Here is an 18,352-nt window from a genome sequence, read left to right as displayed (position 1 = left end):
AAAAATTGTGATGAAACAGAGGAAAAGAAAGTGTTGACATTTTGTGACTTTGGTAAGTATTAAACTCTTACCCCATATTACCCTAATAATAATTTTCTAAAGCAGGTAAAATCTCCAAGAAAGAAACCAAGTTATCATAACCCTCTCCCTTGTTTCCACTTTCCTTCTGGCCCTGTCATTGTATCATAAAGACAGACACCTTATTAAAAAGCTAATCAGTCATGTATTGGCATCACAAACATCATTCATTAATTTATTCAATTAAAAGCTTCACACACCAAAGCCGTGTTGCCGTTGTAATCACTCTGCCTGTTTTACATTTATTGTCCACTTGATGGCACAGTAAAGCAAATGAAGCACCGTGAAGCTTCGGCCCATGAGTGAACAGATTGGATGGAAAGCTTCAATGCTTCATAAAGCTTCATCTCGCCATCACTAGCAGCTCCTGTTGCAGCACGGCTGGTAGCCATTGCAGCGAGGGAGAATGACCAGTCAGCCAGCCAATCATTGCATTCGGTCTGAATGGAACGAGTGGCTCTGTTTACTGCAGCCCTGAGAGGACTACAGACAGCCAATTTTTATATCAGTGCAGCTAACTTTTTAATATGCATTGGTGTATATAGACAGTTTCAACAAATATGACAAAAAGTGTTTTACAAGCAACTTGCCTACAATGTCTAAAGGCCCATTTATACTCCTGCGTAGGGTCTACGTGTGTACCTACGGCGTAGGCTCCGCACGTTGCCATGCATTTAAACTTGTACGTAGGTGTGTCCGTCATTCTGCAATTACACCCCCAAATGCTAGTCGACAGTACCGCTACAGCGTCCACTGTGTTGACTTTTGCCGGCCGAGCAGCCTAACTTCCGGTTTAGCGCTCTGCTAACGTAAATGGGGGTAAAACTGTAAACATGCGGCTGTACCTTTTCAAATGTTACCGACCGAATGGATCACATTCTGATCTCATTTCAGGGTTGCGACGGTCAAATATACTGATTCACTGTCTTAGAGCCGCCGTTTTGGCCGCTAGTAAATGTTACTTCAAAGCGCGGGGGTACTTCCGGTCATCTCGGAAGCATTGTGAGGCTACCCAGCCGACCAATCATAGAGCTTAGAGTCCGTGTCGACTCGATGTGTAGTTACATTTTGGAGGAAGTGCACGTCAGGCGACGGCGTAGCCTCTGCATAGCCCTGTAGTCTACGTCGTCACCTACACCATCAATTTGACACAGAAGTATACATTGCATTTAAATGCTAGGTGACAGGCTGGGCCGGAGATGAAAAGCAATGAAGGGTGAATGTTTCTTTTCTCCTGTGGACATCTGGACATTACATATTTGGTTTGGACGTATTGCTGACGTATTGCGGTAAGCGTGTCGACTCATTTCCGTTTCCGGTGCTTGTGTGTTGGTACCGTGTTGTGCTGCTCCCGCTAAATAACAGTTACATTTGTTTGATTACAGTGGCCAACTGTTCGCTAAACACTTATTCTTTACAGTAATTTTGCCTAAGCACTCACAGTTCTTGCCATCTTTTAGTGACTGCTGTTCAATCTCATAGTGGTTCTAAAGTTTTGGTAGCTGATGCTACAGTACTTTAGCTTAGCCGTTAGCGACTTTAGCTTAGCAGCTAGCGATGGCTTCTCCTTCTCCCTCTCTCTCCTACTTATGGGGGCAGCTGTGGCTCAGGAGGTAGAGCGGGTTGGCCGTTAATCGGAAGGTCGGCGGTTCAATCCATGGCTCCCCCTGGTTGCGTGTCGAAGTGTCCTTGGGCAAGATACTGAACCCCGAATTGCCCCTGGCGGTTGTTCCGCCAGTGTATGAGTGAGTGTGAATGTTAGTTTCCGTTTGAGCACTTAGGCAAAGTGTATGAATGTGTGTGACTGGTGAATGCAGATGTAGTGTAAAAGCGCTTTGAGTGGTCGGAAAGGCGCTATAAAAATTGCTCTTTTATGAAAAGCGCTGTGAGATAAAAATTGAATTGAATTGAAAAATTACTCCTCTGCCTCCTGAAGCGTTAATGGTACATGTAATAAGTGTAGTTTATTTATAGACATGGAGGCGAGGCTCAGTGATTTAGAAGTCCGGCTCCGCACCTTGGTAGATCAGTCTTTAGCTGCTGTAGCTAGCCAGTCCCCGGTAGTCGGTGCAGAACGGCCTGAGTTAGCCTGTGGTAGCCGTCCCCCGGCATCCCCTGTGCAGCCAGGAAAGGGGGGGGCTGGGTGACTGTCCGAAGGAGGAATAGTCGTAAGCATTCAAAGTCCACGGGGCATCATCAACCTGTTCACGTTTCTAACAGGTTTTCCCCACTCAGCGACACACCCGCTGAGAAACCAACTCTGATCATTGGCAGTTCCATTTTGAGAAACGTGAATTTAGCGAAGCCAGCGGCCGTAGTTAAGTTCATCCCTGGGGCCAGAGCGGGCGACATTGAGTCTTATTTGAAACTGCTGGCTAAGGATAAACGTAAATACAGTAAGATTGTTATTCACGTCAGCGGTAATGACTCCCGGTTACGCCAATCAGAGGTCACTAAGATTAATGTTGAGTCGGTGTGTACATACGCAAAAACAATGTCGGACACCGTAGTTTTCTCTGGACCCCTGCCAAATCTGACCAGTGATGACATGTATAGCCGCATGTCGTCATTCCGCCGCTGGTTGTCGAGGTGGTGTCCAGCAAACGATGTGGGCTTTGTTGATCATTGGCAGACTTTCTGGGGAAGACCTGGTCTGATCCGGAGAGACGGCATCCATCCCACTTGGGAAGGAGCAGCTCTCATTTCTAGAAATCTGGCCAAGTTTATTAGTGGACCAAATCCATGACAACCCAGAGTTGAGACCAGGAGGCAGAGTCACCCAAAACCCTACGCAGAGTCGCAGTCTAACACACTTCTCTGCTCCTCCATTCCAGGAGTTACTTAGTGAAAATCCTATAGTGACGGTGTCTGCCCCCCGACCATCGAAATTATTTAAAAAGGTAAACAGAAGAGGAGCTGTGCATAAAAACCTCATAAAAATTAAAACCACAAGAGCAATAGTGCAAATGAATAGGAGAGTTAAATGTGGACTCTTAAACATCAGATCTCTCTCTTCTAAAGGTGTACTAGTAAATGAACTAATCTCAGATTATGATATTGATTTATTTGGTGTTACTGAAACCTGGCTGGGTGATGGAGAATATGTTAGCCTAAATGAATCCACCCCTCCCAGTCATATTAATACTCACATTCCTCGAGGCACAGGCCGAGGAGGTGGAGTTGCAGCTATCTTCGACTCTAGCCTACTAATCAGCTCTAAACCTAAACAAAACTGTAACTCATTTGAAAGTCTTGTTCTTAGTCTTTCGCACCCAAGTTGGAAATCACTGCAACCAATTCTTTTTGTTATAGTGTACCTGGCCCGTATTCTGAATTCTTATCTGAATTTGCAGAGTTTTTGTCAACTTTAGTCCTTAAAAAGGACAAAGTTATTATTGTAGGGGATTTTAATATTCATGTGGACGTTGAGAATGACAGCTTTAGTACTGCGTTTATCTCTATGTTAGATTCCATCGGCTTCTCTCAGAGTGTTCATGAACCGACTCACTGTTTTAACCACACCCTCGACCTTGTTTTGGTGTATGGTATTGAAATTGAACATTTAGTGGTGTTTCCACAGAATCCCTCTTTATCCGACCACTGTTTGATAACTTTTGAGTTTGTATTGCTGAAGTACTCGCCATTGGGCAAAAATTTCTATACAAGATGACTGTCTGATAGTGTATAGCTAAATTTAAGGATGCGATTCCATCAGCTCTAAATACATTATCTAGTCACAAAGTAACGGAGGACTCCTGTGCTAATTTCAGTCCCTCCCAAATCGATCATCTTGTTGATAGTGCTGCAGGCTCGCTGCGAATGACACTCGACTCTGTAGCCCCTCTAAAAAAGAAAATAATAAAACAAAGACGGTTAGCTCCATGGTATAATACTGAAACTCGCAAATTAAAGCAAATATCACGGAAACTTGAGAGGAATTGGCGTTCCACCAAAGTGGAAAATTCGCGTTTAATTTGGCAAGATAGTCTTAAAACTTATAGGAAGGCCCTCCGTAATGCCAGAGCAGCGTACTACTCGTCATTAATAGAGGAAAATAGGAACAACCCCAGGTTTCTTTTCAGCACTGTAGCCAGGCTGACAGAGAGTCACAGCTCTATTGAGCCAAGTATTCCCATAGCTCTCAGTAGTTACAATTTCATGAGCTTCTTTAATGATAAAATTCTAGCTATTAGAGACAAAATTCACCAAGATCTGCCCTCAATTGGCACCGACTTATCTCTTAACTCAGGAACCTTAGAAACAGCTGTAGAACCAGATACATGTTTAGACTGTTTTGCTTCCCTCAGTCTTTACCAACTAACTTCAATAATTTCTTCATCTAAACCATCAACCTGCCTCTTAGACCCCATCCCGACTAGGCTGCTTAAAGATGTTTTACCCTTAGTCAGCACCTCTATACTAGATATGGTCAATCTATCTCTATCAACAGGCTATGTACCACAGTACTTTAAAGTAGGTGTAATTAAACCTCTTCTGAAAAAGCCCAAACTTGATCCGGATGTTTTAGCAAACTATAGACCTATATCTAACCTTCCATTTCTCTCTAAGGTTCTGGAGAAAGCAGTTGCTAAACATCTGTGTGACTTTCTACAGAGCAATAGTTTATTTGAGGATTTTCAGTCAGGATTTAGAGCTCATAGCACAGAGACAGCACTGGTGAAAATTACTAATGACCTCCTTATTGCATCAGACAAAAGACTTGTCTCTGTACTGGTTTTATTAGATCTTAGTGCTGCATTTGATACCATTGACCCTCAGATCCTATTGCAGAGACTAGAATATTTCATTGGCATTAAAGGAACCGCTCTAAGCTGGTTTAAGTCCTATTTATCAGATCGATTTCAGTTTGTACATGTTAACGATGAGTCCTCCATGCACGCCAAAGTTACTCATGGAGTTCCTCAAGGATCTGTCCTCGGACCAATCCTCTTCACTTTATATATGCTTCCTTTAGGCAATATTATCAGGAAACATTCCATAAGCTTTCATTGTTATGCAGATGATACTCAGTTATATCTATCGATCAAGCCAGATGAAACTCATCAGTTAGCTAAACTTCAAATGTGCCTTCAGGATGTTAAAACCTGGATGACCTGTAATTTTCTCATGTTAAACTCAGATAAAACTGAAGTTATTGCTCTGGGGCCTAAGCACCTCCGTGACGCATTATCCAAAGATATAGTTTCCCTGGATGGCATCGCCTTGGCCTCCAGCAACTTCCAGAGGAATCTTGGAGTTATCTTTGATCAGGACATGTCGTTTAAGTCTCACATTAAGCAAATTTCAAGGACCGCCTTTTTTCACCTACGTAATATTGCGAAAATCAGGAACATCCTGTCCAAAAATGATGCAGAAAAACTAGTCCATGCATTTGTTACTTCTAGGCTGGATTACTGCAATTCCTTATTATCAGGCTGCTCGAAAAAGTCCATTAAGACTCTTCAGCTGATCCAGAATGCTGCAGCATGTGTTCTGACAGGAACCAGGAAAAGAGATCACATTTCTCCTGTTTTAGCTTCTTTGCATTGGCTTCCAGTAAAATCCAGAATAGAATTTAAAATCATTCTTCTTACCTTCAAAGCTCTTAATGGTCAGGCACCATCTTATCTTAAAGAGCTCATAGTACCTTACTACCCCACCAGAGCACTGCGCTCCCAGAATGCAGGGTTACTTGTGGTTCCTAGAGTCTCCAAAAGTAGACTAGGAGCCAGAGCGTTCAGCTATCAAGCTCCTCTCCTGTGGAACCAGGTTCCAGTTTGGGTTCAGGAGGCAGACACCATCTCCACATTTAAGAGTAGGCTTAAGACTTCCTCTTTGATAAAGCTTATAGTTAGGGCTGGCTCAGGTGAGTCCTGAACCATCCCTTAGTTATGCTGCTATAGGCCTAGACTGCCGGGGGGATTTCCCATGATGCACTGAGCTCCTCTCTCCTCTACTTTCTCTCCCTCTGTATGCAACCTCATCCCATTATTGCATGTTACTAAAACAACTTCTCCCCTTTCTGGTAGTCTTGTGCTTTCACGTCTCTCTCCTCTCTCCTATCACTTCCTGCAGGTTTTCTGGCTCTGGAGCTGTGGAGTCTGGATCTGTGGTTGCAGGTCACCTGCTGCCCCCGTGTTCCTGCTCGACACCCTCTGCTGCAACGACTATTGTTGCTAGTCTTATTGTTATTATTGTTATTATAATCATTAACATTACGATGGTTACCATTAACACTATTATAAATATCTGTACCATTTTTCATTTAGTCTATAGCAACATTACCTTCACTGTCTGTACCTCTGTGTGTATATTGTGTAGGCTGCCTCCCTCCCCTCTCTCTCTCCTTACATCCCTCTCTTTCTCTCTCTCTCTCTCTCTCTCTCTCTCTCTCCTTCACCCCAACCGGTCGAGGCAGATGGCCGCCCACCCTGAGCCATGGTTCTGCTCGAGGTTTCTGCCTCTTAAAAGGAAGTTTTTACTTGCCTCTGTCGCCTAGTGCTTGCTCTTGGTGGGAACTGTTGGGCTTCTGTAAATATCATCACAGAGTATGGTCTAGACCTGCTCTTTTATGCGCTGTGAGATAACTGTTGTTGTGATTTGGCGCTGTATAAATAAAATTGAATTGAATACATATTGACAGGTAGCAAAAAGCTCTCATTATTTTTGGCTTAGTAATTTTTGCCTGCTGCTCGGACACAAATACAAATCTGCCTTTTATGACAAGAAAATAAAACTGTAGCTGAGTTGGAATTGGACTTGAAAATATCCTCTGAAATTTGAGGATGCAACTGCATTTTTAAAGGTTCAGACACAGGGGTGCATCATGTAAATTTGCTTGGCAGATAAGAAACCCCTTTACTTTGAAGAAAACTGTCATCTTGGCTTATTTTTTGAGTGACCAATTTGTGTAATGTGCTCGTGTTCCACTCCATGAGCAAAACAGTAAATTGCCTGTTCTTTCACAAAACTTTGGTCCAAATCAGTGGGAATGATGATCCCTTATGTCATCTCTTGACGTCACTTGTGATTGGAAGGTGTGCTGTAGACATAAGAAAACAGATGTTTGAACTGAATTTTTAATTCTTGCTTTTTGTGTAAGGAAATATAAACTACTATGATCATGGTTTTTCATTTTTTTCCATTTTTCAAAAGAGTATAAAGGACATTTTCCGTAGCAGCATTTGAGAGGTGGTGTTGCCAGAAGTCACCTTGTCAACTTCTATGGTAAACTACATAGTGTCTCTTATTACATTCAGCATTTAAGAGGAGGTTAATGGGCTGGGGAACAGACGGCCTGGAGCTAGCAGCGCTAGCAGGCCGGGGCTCAGGCAGGAGGCTAGCCGCAGGAGTACTAGCAGGCCGGGGTTTGAGGCTAGCAGGCTTAGCAATCTCACACTGGGGGGTGGCAGAGCAGAGGTTTGACACAGTCTCTAAATCAAAAGTCTCTCCACCGGGAGGAGGCCACGAGCAGAGCCATCTCGGGGTTGGTCCCCCACATGACTGAGAGCAGTTTGAAAAACTGTGGCTCCTCTGCTGTTAGCTCCTTCTTGGGCACCCCTAATTCCTCCCAAGTGCTGGGCAACTTAACTATGTCCGCTGGGTCCATGTTTGGTCCGGTCATTCTGTCACGGTTTGGTGGTGAAGGCAGGGTTGAGCAGGTTGAAGGACCCAAATGCAGGACGCAAGGCAAAGGAGGTACAGTTCAAGGGGTTTTAATAAACAAACAAAGGCGAGTCCAAAACAAAGTAATCCAAACGAGAATCCAAAATCCAAAATAAGCAGGGAAACAGGGAGACGCGACGAGTAGGCTGGCAACAAGGTAACACACTATAACACTGGGTGACAATAAACAATGACCCGACAAAGACAAGACAGAAACACCAGGTACACATACACAGGGACTAACGAGCAGGGCGGGAGCAACACAGGTCACAGACATGAGGCTAAAGAGGCACAGGCAGGGAGAGAGAGAGAGAGAGAGAGCAGGGGAAAACAGAGGGATCACTGGGGTAACAGACATGACAAGGGTTACCGAATACTAGACGAAAGACAAGACGGACCCCCAAAACCCAACAGACCAAAATAACGCTAACTACACACAAAAGTGCAAAACACCGCATGGCAGACAGGCAGAGTGTGACAGTTAAATGTGTATTACATAGAGAAAGTGGAAGCTAGCAAGTTAGGCTAACAAGCTGCCTCCAGAAAAGAGTTAGCTAGCAAGCTTGCTCAAGTTAGCACTGAATGCTACTACATTTCTTTTTGCTCAGGTATTTTCAACACCTGCTGAGTCATATACTCTTATTTGCCTATATGGAACGTAGGAGGTCTACATATTGTTACAGTAGTTTGTTGCCAAGCATCTAGTTGGGTGCCATTAAATCTTTGCAGAATAAGAGGGCACAACAAGCCAAGTTTACTAAATGACAATCATTGATAGTCACCTGTCTGTTCTATCTGAAGTCATAAAGATTACATTAGTCATAAAGATCAATTAACCCTGGTACCATGGGATTACTAAAAGGAATGTTAGAAAGTTAAATCTGATCTGAATTTCAAAACGTGTTTTCAAGAGGAACACACTTTCCTATGTAACATTGGAAAGTGTTTTCCTCTTGAAAACACATTAGCCAAAACATGTTAACAAGGTAGGTGATTATAGTTATTACTGTCATATATGTCCTTCTTATTAAAAAATAATAATGTAACTACATACATGTGTCAGTTTTCTGTACAAACATCGTAAATCAACGCATTTATTGTATAAATCACCAAAAAACTCTTAAAATCGCAGATCTGACATTTCTCTCGTTCATTTTCAAATTGCCCTTCTAGGACTTCCAGGAACTATCTGCAGTCTCCATGAATCAGGTGACGATCAAGCATTTTGCACCTCCGCAACTCTCTCTCTATAGGGCTCTGGCCTGCCGGACCCATTCCGCACATGTGCAAAAGTGGTCTCAGTCAAAGAAGGTTACTGCAAATCAGCCTATTCAAAATGATCCAACTAAATCTTTCAAATCAAGAAAACAAAATGTTTTTAATCACTGGAGATGAAACTGTTCACTATTGTGTAATAGCAATATTCTTAAAGGTTAAGTGTGTAAGTTTTAGTGGCATCTAGTGGTGAGGGTTGCAAATTGCACCCCCCCTTCCCTATCCAAGTGAGTTGTATAGCTACGGTGCCTGAGACAGGACAAAAGATGTCAGTCAAGAAATGAGGTTTCTCTAGATAGATATGTTAAGAAATTATATTAACTTAATTATTAGGTAAAACCATATGATTGTGTGAATATTATTGTTACTTGTTCATTAAACAACAGCCACATCAAGAAATGTTACATAATGTCTCATACTCCTGTAATACATTTTACTGTACTGTAATCATATTTTTACATCTTGGGAGGGTTGGCTCATCTGGACTAACATACCAAAGTAAATGGAGAACATCTCAAAAACTATCACATCTAGTGCATCAAGTATGACCACTGACAGATAACAGGACAATGTAAGCTCACTGTTTCTGCACCACAGTCCATTATAAACCACATAATACATGAAGTTTACAAAGGCATTGATTGGCTGGTGAGGATCAAAGCTCATCTGGCTTTGCTTAATTAGATAAGCATGCAAATATTACCAAAATGTCTAAAATGGTGCAATGTTTTTAATGAGAATTTAGTAATGTGACAGAACAAATTACACATTTGTGTGCAGAGTAGGGAAGCAATATCCAATAACATTTTTTTAATGCAAATTCTGAAAGTATTCACTACTGGTTACTTGATAGGCACACAGTCTTGTTATATATCTTCATTAGCAGTAAATAGAAATACATGTTTCCCAGCAGGGCAAGCTGCTGGTCGGAGCTTCCCTGCTGGTACTGTTTTATTGCCGATAATATTTATCATCTGTTTGTCTAAGGAAGTTAAGGGCACATTTCTGTCCACATAACTAAGCCATTACAGAGCGCTGGAGAATAACTACATTAAATTACAATCCAACTACATTTTTTTTCTACCAGGGCAGTAAAAGTTTAGCTGGCTGATCTGAACTTCGATGCTAGAAGCTGCCCTTTTATTGCCAATTAGTGATCAGTTGATTGTCTTGCTAGCGTAACCGACAAAGTCAAAACAAAGTTGGAGAGACAGAGTAACTACATGAAACTAATCCAACAACATTATATTTTTTTCTACCACCTAAACGTTTAGCTGGCTGATCTGAGCTTCCAGCAATTCCCAGTGTGACGAATGAACCCTGGGGGTGCGTGCCAGGAAAAATGGAATGGTGGAATATGAAATAAAAAACCTGTATTGAAATTTCCTTTGTAAATTTAATTTAAAATAACGTTATTAATAATTATTATTATTAATAACGTTATTATTAATATCTCACCCCATAGGAAAGCAAAATCCAAGATGAGATCTCATAGTTGTTTCCTTCTTTTCTCCTAGACAAAAATGAGCTGCTTTTTAATACCAAGGTTTTGCCCTTCTAGGACTTCCAGGAACTATCTGCAGTCTCCATAAAGTTGGTCAGCAGCAGGAAGCATGAAGTGCTCTAAAACTTCCTGGTAGACTGCTGCGTTGACCTTGGACCTCAGAAAACACAGTAGACCAACACCAGCAGATGACATGGCACCCCAAACCATCACTGACTGTGGAAACTTTACACTGGACTTCAAGCAACGTGGATTCTGTACCTCTCCTCTCTTCCTCCAGACTCTGGGACCTTGATTTCCAAAGGAAATGCAAAATTTACTTTCATCAGAGAACATAACTTTGGGCCACTCAGCAGCAGTCCAGTCCTTTTTGTCTTTAGCCCAGGCGAGACGCTTCTGACGCTGTGTCTTGTTCAAGAGCGGCTTGACAAAAGGAATGCGACAGCTGAAACCCATGTCTTGCATACGTCTGTGTGTGGTGCTTCTTGAAGCACTGACTCCAGCTGCAGTCCACTCTTGGTGAATCTCCCCCACATTTTTGAATGGGTTTTGTTTCACAATCCTCTCCAGGGTGCGGCTATCCCTATTGCTTGTACACTTTTTTCTACCACATCTTTTCCTTCCCTTCGCCTCTCTATTAATGTGCTTGGACACAGAGCTCTGTGAACAGCCAGCCTCTTTAGCAAAGACCTTTTGTGTCTTGCCCTCCTTGTGCAAGGTGTCAGTGGTCGTCTTTTGGAGAGCTGTCAAGTCAGCAGTCTTCCCCATGATTGTGTAGCCTACAGAACTAGACTGAGAGACCATTTAAAGGCCTTTGCAGGTGTTTTGAGTTAATTAGCTGATTAGAGTGTGGCACCAGGTGTCTTCAATATTGATCCTTTTCACAATATTCTAATTTTCTGAGATACTGATTTGGAGGTTTTCATTAGTTGTCAGTTATAATCATCAAAATTAAAAGGAATGAACACTTGAAATATATCAGTCTGTGTGGAATGAATGTATACATTATACAAGTTTCACTTTTGGAATGGACTTACTGACATGAATCAAGTTTTTGATGATATTCTAATTATATGACCAGCACCTGTATCTTAAATAACTGTAATTTCAGTCTCCAGAGTGTGGATCAGAAAAAAAGCTCCAAGATATTTTCAGTTTTGTCTTAGTGACCTCACTTAGGGGTTATTTTACTCAAGTACTTTACTTACGTCAAATGTTGAGGTTGAGTATTTTCTTTTATGGGGGTTTGTACTTTTACTCCCCTTAATTTCAAATCCTTATTGTATTTATTGTTACAAGTTACTGAGAAAAATAAAATAAATTTTGACATTTAAAATAATGCACTTTCAAATATCATGCTTTCCATTTTGTTAAGGTAGTCACAGCCAGCATAACTGGAACACCCAATACTTTGACATGACGTTTAGAGATTAATTCATTAATGCACGCGAGAACTGAGACACTGTTGTTATGACTGCATGAGGAACAACTTAGTCTGCTGATATTAAGACTACATGTTTAAATGACCAATTAAGACTATATGCTTAATTAAGGGGTTGATTGTCAACTTCCAACCTCTGATTATTAAAGCCTATGTGAACTTTGAGTGTACTTGCTGAAGGATTTTTTCCTTAACTTTTCACGTCAGATAGTGGATGACACAAAAAGCGACAGAAGCTTACTGAAATTACGTCAGATAGTGGATGACCAAAAAACCATCAGATGCTTCATGAAAACACGACAGAGAGATGATAAGCAGAAAGCAGAAAACAGGCAGCATAACATCAAGATTGCTGTAAGAAACCAAGCATTAATGAAAGATGCAAAAGTACTTATGTTAATCTTATATTAATTGTTTAAAAAATATAATTATGTGTCAAATTAAGCATGCGTAACTTTTAAAAAACACGGTGAGACTGAAATTGAAATGTAAATGGTGAACTTCTTGTCCAGTAGTAAATCAACAATACAGTAATAAATGACAGCTGGAGCACATTGTTAATTGGTAAAATAACACATGTAAACAGCAGAACAGCAGAGGAAAAGAAGTTCATCATGAGGAAAGGAGGGGGCAAACCAGCCCAGAGGGGAATATATAAGACTGTCAGCAGACCATAGGATTGATCTTCCGACCTGCAGGGATGTTGTACGGGGTTTTGTGTCCTGTTTTGGAATAAACTCTTTTGCACCGACTCTTGACCATCTCCAGAGAAGTTTTAGATTGCAACCTTATTGACTATAATAAAAAGTTAATGGAGTATTATTTGACAAAGCTGGTGAAGGTGGGGACCAGGCTTAACTGGCCTGATTATATTTACATAAATTATATTTTGAGCTAGCTCTTTATCTTCTGTATTGTTCAAAACTGACAAGCAATAAATGATTGTATAGTATGACCAACACATTATTAGATAGATCAAACATACACTGTTCTTTCCTGTAGGCCAGGCCTATATGTTATGATTAAATTAGGTAATTGAATTATTAGTATGAGCAATGGTGGAGGGGAAGTATCAAATTAATTTATAATAATAATTTCAGAGAGAAAGATATTTTGAAGTTATGTAAGGTATTAAATAAAGTTTACCACAGTGTATATACATTACTCAATACAAAACCCACAGTTCAACCACCAATTAATGAGACCTTATATCAGTTTAAATCTCCATGAGTCCATCTCTTAACAAAAACCTCCTTTCTGGATCCCAGCAAGCAAACAAAAAAATTCAGTTTGAGGTTCAATACAAAAGTTGGCCAATGAGAATAAAACCAAGTGACGCCTCATGCGTCTAATAGAAAACATATGTAATTTTCCCCAAGGGACCTAGGTACTAGCTACCTAGCTAGCTACTAGAGCTTCTGGTTTAGACAAGGCGTCTCATGCAGACGCGCCCGGGGGGTGTCTAATACGGACGCTGAAGGGTACCTTTTGCATCAAATATTAATATAGCATATACCATAAAACTTTGAATAATAGCCCGGGCTTTTTATTTACTGAAATCACTGAATTGACTGCCTATATTTGGGACGTGTCGATATGGGACAGGCCTTTAATTCCATTTGCACAAAACTGAAATTACTATGAAAAAAGTTTAAAAAGTTTATTTCAAACAGAATATTAGATGTATAAAACTTATCCAGTAATATCAAATACACGTCATTCATTTGATCTAGCTCCAACATGCGCTTTCATTTTAAAGGAACATCACGACAACAACAGGGTGCAGGATGAGAGATGTTAGCAGACAGAGCGACGGACTTCACATGACAGGATTCACAACTAATCCGTTGTGAATCCTGTCATGTGAAGTCCGTCGCACTCTTTTATGAAAAGCTGTTTTGATTCTTTTGATGGGTGGACCCTTACAGACTAAAGGAAGATAAATAATCAAGGAAGGGACACATTCGGACTTAACGAGCGCTTCAAAGTTAACATGAGTCAGCACTTTTCCCACCTTTTCCTCTCTTGTACCATGCAGGTTACACTGGTAAACAAAAAAGAATTAGACTTATTGTTGTTTCCCTTAAATAAACTGAACGACTGAATCGTGGTGAATCTAACCGATCTAACAATGTGTATCTGTCATAATGTGAGAACTTTTGGACTCAAAGGCAGACTCGGAACAGCTCAAAGGGGTAACAAAGGATTTTACTGAGATGTGCAACAGAAGGCTGGGTGATATGTTTCAACAAGGCAGAGTGGCAAGCACGGAGGGCTGGTTTGTCCAGGCGGGGTGTGAGCAGAGCAGAGCGTGGTGTTCAGCAGAGCCTCCAGAGGAAAAGTGATCCTGAGCACTTAGAAATACAGGTTACTCCAGGGAGCACACAGAAAGAATCTAACTTGAGTTGATGGTAGGCCTTGACACATGTACCACGTGTGGTTAACTGACGATCTGGCGAAGAATGGTGAGGAGGACTGGGGTTTATATACTGCAGGAGCTTGATTCGTGGGATGAGGACCACCTACAACGCAGAGTAAGAGAAAAATAAATTTAAAGCCTATCTCTATTATCTATTCAATAGGTATCCCCCTTCCCTGATAACATGGGAGGCATGTATATACACACACAGACACAAGCACATACACACACACATGTACATCCACACACAAGATTAAGAAATTTTGTTGCAGCTGTTGTTGTTATTGTTTACTTTGTCATTTCTGTCTTCTTGTCCCCATTGTATTGTCAAGTCTATGTTGTGTATTTTGTCTTGCAATAAAAGAAAAATAAAACAATATAAATAGAATAATAATAAAAAGAAAACAAGAAAGTCCCCAATATACTGGAAAAAATGCCAGAGCAGCTGGACAAACAGCAGCCTACTTCTCCTACTGTCAGTGACTTCCAGGCCAAAAAAGAATATATATATATATGTATTAACCATTTCATGTGGCTCATTAGTGTTGCAAGGTCTCAGGTGTGAATGGGGAGCAGTTGTGTTAAATTTGGTGTTCTTGCGCACACACTCCCTCATACTGTTCACTGGAAGTTCAACATGGCACCTCATGGAAAAGAACTCTGAGGATCTGAAAAAAAGAATTGCTGCTCTACATAAAGATGGCCCAGGCTATAAGAAGACTGCCAAGATCCTGAAAGTGAGCTACAGCACAGTGGCCAAGATCATTCAGCGGTTCAACAGGACAGGTTCCACTCAGAACAGGCCTCACCATGGTCGACCAAAGAAGCTGAGTGCACGTGCTCAGCGTCATATCCAGAGGTTGTCTTTGGGAAACAGACGTATGAGTGCTGTCAGCATTGCTGCAGAGGTTGAAGGGCGGAAGCGGGGGGTCAGCCTGTCAGTGCTCAGACCATACACCGCACACTGCATCAAATTGGTGTAGCGCTCCTACCCTCTAGCAAGTATGTATGGGCAGGGCCCTGAGTTCTTTTAGATTATTGTTTCTTAATATCAACACTGAATCCCAGTGTCGATGCCCATGAGCGGGGACAGACTCCTCAGGAGCAAAAGAGATGAGCCTTCGGTGTCCTTTTCCCACGTGGCCAGAGGAACTCTGAGCAGCCTGGTAGCTCAGAGCGCTATCTGGTTTTCTTCAGCGTTTCCTCGTTGAAAACGTTGTATAAGTCCACTTGATTAGCTTTGCTAGCTAACTGAAGATATACTGTCCGTTCACTTTTCCAATGAATGTACTATGTAGCTTACTGTGCTACTTTATTTAGCTAGCATTACATACCCCGTGAAACAGTCAATCAAGACTCCTCGGTGGATTCTTCGACTTCCCATGAACTAGCAGACATAATCCCAGCACAGAATGTCGAGTAGACAATCCCGAAATTAGACCACAGCTTGGTATGAACGTTAGTTAAGACTTCTCACTTTACTTCGTCTGCAAAGCTAACACAGTTCTCCAAACTTTTTTTTCCTCCTCTCTGTCCATCACTCCGCTCACACACTCAACCTCGCCCCTCCCGCACCTGCTCATGCACTCCCCTCATGCCCACTCGAATCACCCAATCAAAACATATTCTTAGACTCCAGCACAATTACCACAGACAAGTTGCATATACAACCCATTAACTCGTCATAACATGTTTTTTTAACTAAACATTATCTTTTACTTATTTATCAAATAACATGTGCAACATACAACAGTTTTAACAAAAATACATCACCATATTTTTACCATCAATATTCCATGACTTTTAATATCAAATTTACTTATAATAAACTCTTTTAACCCAGTATACTATTTATTCTGGGTTACATTGGTCTGCATGGCTGTCGTCCCAGACGAAGGACATGGATTACTGGAAACATGTCCTGTGGTCTGATGAGACCTAGATAAACTTATTTGGTTCAGATGGTGTCAAGTGTGTGTGGCGGCAACCAGGTGAGGAGTATAAAGACAAGTGTGTCTTACCTCCAGTCAAGCATGGTGGAGGGAGTGTCCTGGTCTGGGGCTGCATGAGTGCTGCCGGCACTGGGGAGCAATAGTTCATTGAGGGAACCATGAATGCCAACATGTACTGTAGCATACTGAAGCAGAGCATGATCCCCTCCCTCCAGAGACTGGGCCGCAGGGCAGTATTCCAAACACACCTCCAAGACAACCACTGAGGGTAAAGGTGACGGACTGGCCGAGCATGTCTCCAGACCTAAACACTATTGAGCATATGTGGGGCATCCTCCAACAGAAGGTGGAGGAGCACAAGGTCTCTAACATCCACCAGCTCCGTGATGTCGTCATGGAGGAGTGGAAGAGGACTCCAGTGGCAACCTGTGAAGCTCTTGTGAACTCCATGCCCAAGAAGGTTATGGCAGTGCTGGAAAATAATGGTGGCCACAAAATATTGACACTTTGGGCTCAATTTGGACATTTTCACTTAGGGGTGTACTCACTTTTGTTGCCAGCGGTTTAGACATTAATGACTGTGTGATGTGTTATTTTGAGGGAACAGCAAATTTACACTGTAAACAGGCTGCACACTCACTACTTTACATTGTAGCAAAGTGTCACTTCTTCAGTGTTGTCACATGAAAAGATATAATGTGAGGGGTGGTACTGTATATATCTCACAAAAGCATAAGAATATATATATAGACAGTAATGTCCCATTTCCATGAGCAAAATCGAAACTTTAGATTTGAAGAAACACACTAATTTAATAACAGTCTGGATAAAGCCATCAAGTTATAAAAAAAAACTATTAGAAGAAAATGCAGCAGTTTGTCAGGTCTGGAGCAGAATGGGCCACCTCACACTGGAGCACTTGCGTGCAATGTGGCTGTGTTAATGTGTTTTTTTTGGGTCTGTTTGTTTTGTAGAAGAGACGAACTTCCTGGTAATTCGGCTCACGGTAGAAACCTGCCAGGGCAGTGAAGTGGAATAACTCCCATCAGCTGTTCGATGTAAACACTAGCAGGACTAATGTTAATGTTGCAGTATGGCTGTGTTAACGGTATGCTTTATTGAATGTCACATAAATAACAATAATAATAGCTATTTATGTCAGTCGAGTGACTGCTAACCTGACAACCAACCTGCCTCTCATTCTCCAGCACTGGCAGGAAGTCAGCCTGCCGAATGAACGAAACTCAGAGGACCCACGTGAGTGGTGAACGAATCATTCATGTCTGCTCCACGGCCAGTGGCCCAGCTGTCACTTGACAAATGAACGACTCACATATATGAGTCACAAACTAATCACTTATGTTTCCTGTGCTGAGCCCATGCAGCTGCTGTGTGACTAGTACACGCAAGAGTCTAGGATCATTCACACATGCGTGAAAATTAACTAATCACTCACTGACACTACTCGTCACTCCCAAGTCATATAAAAGATTAGTTCAAATGAACGAAACGGTCACTGACCGATACAACACTTCAAGTCACGCAGCAAGCACATCTGTCAATGTAATCAGTGATGTCATTGCTTTGTCTGTGGTTACCAGTTATGCTGTTTTAGAGGATGTTCAGAAGTTATTGAGGCAGATACCTCTGACCCTGAGATCAGGTGTTTTTTAATCAAACAGTACATTGATAGATCACACACTGATCTATCAATCTGACGAGTTGCCTCAAAGCTCTTTTCATATTTTGTCTGAAAGAACTATGGACGTACACAACTCAAACAGCTTCAGTGAAATGATAGAGGCATTCACTGGCACTGAGATTACGAACAAAAGCATTTGACCCTTCCCTAAGCCACCTCCCAAATACGAAGCTGGCCAATCACAACACAGTATAGGTCTCGCTCTAACTGAGGTCATGAAAGTGTCAGACTGCAGAAGGAGTCATTTCTAGCTTTTTTTTAGCAGATTTTTTCCAAGATATAAGCTGTGTCCGAAATCACCCACTACTCACTATAT

At 41.7% G+C, this 18,352-nt stretch overlaps 1 long non-coding RNA gene across 1 annotated transcript; it reads right to left on the bottom strand.

Moving 5' to 3' along the window:
* Window positions 1-13,609: 13,609 nt before the first annotated feature.
* Window positions 13,610-16,464, bottom strand: LOC119909974. Its single transcript, XR_005445574.1, has 2 exons — window positions 16,404-16,464; window positions 13,610-14,485 (listed from the first exon to the last, which is right to left on the bottom strand). It is a non-coding gene; the product is annotated as an uncharacterized LOC119909974 (long non-coding RNA).
* Window positions 16,465-18,352: the final 1,888 nt, after the last annotated feature.

Source organism: Micropterus salmoides, unplaced genomic scaffold (assembly GCF_014851395.1).
Source record: "Micropterus salmoides isolate LMB-PRFRI ecotype aquatic unplaced genomic scaffold, ASM1485139v1 Ms_hic_scaffold_19, whole genome shotgun sequence".
In the NCBI taxonomy this organism is placed as follows: domain Eukaryota; kingdom Metazoa; phylum Chordata; class Actinopteri; order Centrarchiformes; family Centrarchidae; genus Micropterus; species Micropterus salmoides.
The sequence above is the reverse complement of the archived record's forward strand: the minus strand, read 5'-3'. Positions and strand labels throughout refer to the sequence as shown.